This window comes from Callorhinus ursinus, unplaced genomic scaffold (assembly GCF_003265705.2).
Source record: "Callorhinus ursinus isolate GAN/ISIS: 27379988/994484 unplaced genomic scaffold, GSC_fseal_2.0 scaffold53, whole genome shotgun sequence".
NCBI classification, from domain to species: domain Eukaryota; kingdom Metazoa; phylum Chordata; class Mammalia; order Carnivora; family Otariidae; genus Callorhinus; species Callorhinus ursinus.
Window position 1 is genome coordinate 9,226,939 of NW_027397115.1, and position 6,090 is coordinate 9,233,028.

At 44.4% G+C, this 6,090-nt stretch overlaps 1 long non-coding RNA gene across 1 annotated transcript in view; it reads left to right on the top strand.

Moving 5' to 3' along the window:
• LOC112809981 (uncharacterized) overlaps positions 1-6,090 on the top strand; it is a 27,052-nt gene that overhangs the window by 5,094 nt on the left and 15,868 nt on the right. Inside the window, exon 3 of the long non-coding RNA XR_003204714.2 lies at positions 150-267. This is a non-coding gene — a long non-coding RNA (uncharacterized lncRNA). The remainder of the gene's footprint in view (positions 1-149; positions 268-6,090) is intronic.

The window sequence follows — 6,090 nt, forward strand, 5'->3', positions numbered from 1 at the left end:
TAGAGAAGGTAGAAGGGACCTGCTCCTTGTTTGCTGAACATTCCTGCGAGTGTCACTCCAACAGCAATTCTTCTTCCTAGAAATGACCGTTTGTTCCAGTTTCCAGCTGGTTCTAGTTCGCAGGTTTTTATCATTCTTTTTTAATACAGCACCAGCTTCACTGTACCTGCTCAGAGCACTGGCAACAGCTGAGTGGCGCTACCTCCTCCACCACAGTTGGAGTCCCGGCCCCATGAGAATTTCCTCTGGGTTCAGAGACACCAGCAGGTTAGTGCCTCTCTGCTGCATTGGCCCCCTTCTCTAAACTCCTTAGTTTTGGTGTTTCCAGCCTCTTCCAGATGTCCTCCCAACTCATGGCTGCTCCCTGCAATTACTACTCAGTGTCCCTTCTTGCCTTTTATGGTGTTAACCCCTGGTATGTTTACTTTTCAAGTATGTTCACAAAATCTTTGATTTCCTCCCTTCAAGGGGTAGAGCTGAATTCCCCCCTCAAGTGTAGGCTGTACTTAGTGACTTGCTTCTAAACAATAGAATGTGAGGACAGTGTTGGAGTTCATAAAAAACAGTAGTGGGCGCCTGGGTGGCTCAGATGGTTAAGCATCTGCCTTTAGCTCAGGTCATGATCCCAGAGTCCTGGGATCGGGTCCTGCATCGGGCTCCCTGCTCCTTGGGAGCCTGCTTCTCCCTCTGCCTCTCTCTCTCTCTCTCTCTCTCTCTCTCTCTGTCTCTCATGAATAAATAAATAAAATCTTAAAAAAAAAAAAACTTAGTGGCTACACTTAGTACTTCCTTGAATCACATGCTCTGGGAGAAGTGTGTTGTGCCACTAAGTGTGTTGAGGACGCTCTAGCAGGCTATGCAAAGGCCCATGTAATGAGGAATGAGGCCTCCTGGCAACAGCCAGTAAGAAACTGAGGCCTCTGCCATGTGAGGAAGATACCATTTTTTTAATTTATTTATTTATTTATTTTTTTAAAGATTTTATTTATTTAATTGACAGAGAGAGACAGCGAGAGAGGGAACACAAGCGGGGGGAGTGGGAGAGGGAGAAGCAGGCTTCCCGCCGAGCAGGGAGCCCGATGCGGGGCTCGATCCCAGGACCCTGGGACCGTGACCGGAGCTGAAGGCAGTTGCTTAACCAACTGAGCCACCCAGGCGCCCCGATACCATTTTTTTTTAAAGATAGTATTTATTTATTTGACAGAGAGAGAGAGAGAGCACAAGCAGGGGGAGTGGCAGGCAGAGGGAGAGGGAGAAGTAGACTCCCCGCTGAGCAGGGAGCCTGATGCGAGGACCCTAGGATCATGACCTGAGCCAAAGGCAGATGCTTAACTGACTGAGCCACCCAGACAAGAAATAATGAGTGTTGGGGAGGATGTGGAGAAAAGGGAACCCTTGTGCACTGTTGGTGGGAATGTAAATTGGTGCAGCCACTGTGCAAGACAGTATGGATGTTTCTCAAAGAGTTAAAAGTAGAACTACCATATAATCCAGCAATCCCACTTCTGGATATTTATCCAAAGGAAGCAAAAGTACTAACTTGAAGAGATGTCTGTTCATATTCATAGCAGCATTCTTAACAATAGCCAAGACATGGAAGCAACCTAAGTGTCTACTGATGTATAAATGGATAAAGAAAATGTGGTGTATATATACACAGTGGAATATTATTCAGCCATAAAAAGAAGGAAATCTCGCCATTTGCAACAACATGCATAGACCTTGAGGGCATTATGCTAAGTGAAATGTCAGAGAAAGACAAATATTGTATGATCTCACTTATTTGTGAAATCTGCAAAAAAAAAACAAACCCAAACCAAACCCTCCCCTCCAAAAAACCAAACTCATAGATACAGTGAACAAACGGGTGGTTGCTAGAGGTGTGTGTGTGTGGGGGGGTAGGGGGTGGATGAAATGGGCGAAGTTTTAAAATAAATAAATCATGGAGATGTAATGTAAGCATGGCTACTATAGTAAATAATGTCGTATTTGTATATTTGAAAGTTCCTAAGAAAATAAACCTTAAATGTTCTCAAAGAAAAAAAATGTATAACTGTGTAGTGATGGATGTTAACTAGACTTAAGTTATTGATCATTTCACAGTGTATACAAATATAAAATCCTTGTGTTGCACACATGAAACTAATATAATGTTATATGTCAATTATATCTCAATTAAAAAAAAGAACTATAAACCAGGTGAATTAGCTACTTATTTCTAAGTAACAAATAACCCCCAAAAGTCAGTGGCTTAAAACAAACATCTGGAACCTTGCAGTTTGTACGGGTGAGGATTTCAGAAGTGCTGTAGCTACAGGGTTGTGGCTCAGGGTCTCCCGTGAAGTTGTGGTCACAGTGTCCGCAGGGGCTACAGTCATCTGAAGGCCTACCTGAGACTGGAGAGAGAGCTCATGCTCTTTTTATCTCAAATAAGTAAATAAAATCTTTTAAAAAGAGAGATAGAGAGATTAACATTTTTTTTTAAGATTTTATTTATTTCAGAGAGAGAGAGTGCACGTGTGCAAGCATGAGCAGGGGGAGAGGGAGAGAGGGAGAAGCAGACTCCCCGCCGAGCAAGGAACCCAATGAGGGGCTCGATCCCAGGACTCCGGGATCGTGACCTGAGCTGAAGGCAGCCACTTAGCTGACTAAACCACGCAGGTGCCCCAGAGATCAACTTTTAAATCAATAGACTGAGTAAAGCAAATTGACCTCCATAATGCGAGGAAGCCTCATCGAAGCAGGTGAAGGCCTGAAGAGAACAGAAGACTGACTCTTCACTGAGTAAGAAAGTATTCTTCCAGTCTGACAGGCTTCATTGAACTGAAACGTCCACTCTTCCTGATTTTACAGCAACTCCCAGCCTTCAGACTCAAACTGGGACGTTGGCTCTTCAGATTTTGGATTTGCTAGCTCCATAATCGTGTGAGCCAATTCCTTATCCTAAATCTCTCTCTCGCTCTCCCTGTCCCTCTCCCACCCTCCCTCTGTCTCTGTCTATGTGTGTATATATCTATAGATACCTCTAAATGGATGAGATAGATAATCTCCAGACCTGAAGGCTAAGTCCAGAAACTGTGGCCAAATCACTCCACAGTCTCCTTTGGTTGAATTGGTACCACTGCTGCTTCCAGATATTGTGATTTATCCCCTGACCACAAGACCAGGGGCCACTGTTGCCTCTGAAGCTGAGAGTTTCTGCTGCCATGCTGGTGAGGGTGGATTCCAGCTCTGGCTCCCAGCTTCTTGTGGAAGACCAGCACTGATGCTTCTGATTGACAGAGGCTAGGTCACAAGCCTGTACTCCAGCTGCAGAGCCTCTGCGAAAGTGATTATCTAGTCTCAATGTTAGAGAGGCATGAATTGATGAAATGGGATATTCCCAAACACTGGTAGGGGAAGGAGTCCAAGAATGTTGAGCAGCCATAAAGGGTAACAGATATTCGTTGCAGCAGGCTGGAAGGACAGAAGATGTTGAGTTTCTGAATAGTCAAGACCTACACCTCTCACTTCTGTCACACCCTGGGGAGCAGCAGGTCTCTTGATAGGGGTCAATGCATGGACAGACTCGGAGCAAAGGAAGTAGTTGCTAAGAGTGGAGCCATCTAACTCAGATGTGGCATGGTTTTGGACTCGGTCTCTGAGCAAATCAGCAGTAATCATTGAGCAGAAAGCTAAAGGGCCTTTCCCAATTTTCTTGTATTATGGGAAGCTGGGTTGTTGTTATTTTGTTTTGTTTGCATGATTCCAAGAGTTGGGAAAGAACCCCCCCAAAAAAAGTTGACATTAGATTTACTGCTAACCCTGGTGAATGTAGACAATCAAAGGAATTCAAAGCTGATTTCTCTTTTGATAAAAGGGCAGGTAGAGTGACCAGACTCCTTTCATCCTTTTGCTCCACATCACCATTACATGGCTTCTACTACACTGGTCGAAATGGCTGCTGAAGCTCCAGCCATCAGGGCTCATTCCAGCAAGCATGAAGGAAGAGGGAGGGTAAGAAGAACTCATATTCTCCCCTTAATCACATTTCCAAGAGGTCATATAGATGACTTTTGCTTCCATCTCATTGGCCAGGACTTAGTCTGTGGACACTCCTACCTGCAAAGAGGCTGGCAAATGTAGATTTTATTCTGAGCAGCCATATGCCCAACTAAAAATGTAGAGTTTTACTACTAAGGAAAAAGTGGATAATGGCCATTGAGGGCAACAGGAAATTTCTGTCACAGTCAAGAGGCACATACACTAAAATGCTAGCCACAATTATATCTGGAAGGTGAAAATACAGATGATTTTTAGTTACTTTATAGTTTTCCCTACTACTTGATTAAAAAAAAACTAACCATATGTTTATAATCAGAAGGGAAATAGGCATTGCCACTCTTTCCAATCTGAAGGGGAAAACACAATATGAATAAAATAAGTGGTAAAATGATGTACCAGAACTAAGGCAATTTTTAAAGAAACACCTCTGCTCTCAGGAGGGCTTATGCAATGTTCCCAAGGAAATAAAACTTCCCTGGAAATGCAGCTCCCTTTAGCAACCCGATCATGGTTCTCTCCACCTACAGATAAGATCTTGTCCTCCCCAGAATGCCACAAGGATCTGTTTGGACTTGTCATGGCACAAGGCATCTTTGGCACTGACTTATATATTCTTGCCTTAGTCCTCGTATCACCCGACCACATTCCATGGGTGCCGGGCATCTCCCTGCACTGTGAATGCTGCCGTATGGGCTGCAACTTCACTAAATATTTATTAGATGGTGTCAAATCCAGGCTGTCTTCACATCTTAATTCCCCTAAGTGATTTGCAGTTGATAAGATCTGGGTAGACGTGGAAACCTTGACAAACTTGCCGAGGAATGAGCAAGTCCTATGAGATCCTTGGCGGTCAAAGACGTTGAGAGCTTTGGAGATTTGCTGCACTTGTATAAAATCCATCTTGACTTTCATTCCCATTCTCCCCCTCACCATCCCCACCCAGTTCCTTATCTCCTCTCCAAATCAGAGTCTTCGAAGATCAGGGAGAGAAGACTTCTTTTCCTCCTTGGGGGTCTGACATCAACCCCAGAACTTTAGCTGAGAACTGAGACTCCACCCAATTCAAAGCAGAGTTTCCAACTGATTTTTATTCTCAGAGAGTCAAGGTGGATGTTAATAATTAATGTTGAGCGATATTCTACTACTAAATAGTGGCACCAACTCAAGATCAGTTTACTAACACAATATTTTCTTATGTTCTGGAACAAAAACAGACACGGGGGATATTGCCATCTCCTTCCCTTCTCCCTCCCCAGAGGTACCCATTCTCATGAATTTGAAGTGTTAACCTTCCTGTGGGTGCTGCTATATCCCCATTTTACAGGTGAAGAATATGAGGCACAGGGAGATAAAGGAATTTGCCCAAGGTCACACCCTTACGGAGTTGTGGAACTAGTACAGACAGGTAATAAGTCAGATGAAGGAAAGACTGCAGGTTGATAAGAGGGACTGGGGCATGTGGTCAGGGAAGTCAGCTCTGGAGAGGCGACCGTGTTCCAAAGCTGAGAACTGAAGAGCCACTAAGTGAGATTTCTAGGAAGAAAGAACAAGAGCAAAGGTTCCAAAGTGGGAAGGAACTTGGGCAAAGTGGCTACCCCTCTAGCGGCTGTCTTGGACCTGGAGGATGATGCTGGTGCATCAGTGAGCTTGAAACATAAAGGTCATGTAGGTCTTGAACTACTGATCTACGCTACATTTATGAATGAAGCCAAATTATCTTCTGTGTTGTTTAAGCCCTGTTGTTTGGTTTGGGTTGTTGTCACATGTTAACTGCATCTAATCCTAATAGTTCCATTGTCCCTTCCTTCTGGGAATTCAAATTGAGGTGTATGCACGTATACAGAGCCATTGTATTGACCCTATACCTGTCTCATTTTTGTTTCTACCCCTTGATTTCTTCATCTTTTTCGGGTGCCTGGGTGGCTCAGTTGGTTAAGCGACTGCCTTCGGCTCAGGTCGTGATCCTGGAGTCCCGGGATCGAGTCCCGCATCGGGCTCCCTGCTCGGCGGGGAGTCTGCTTCTCCCTCTGACCCTCTTCCCTCTCT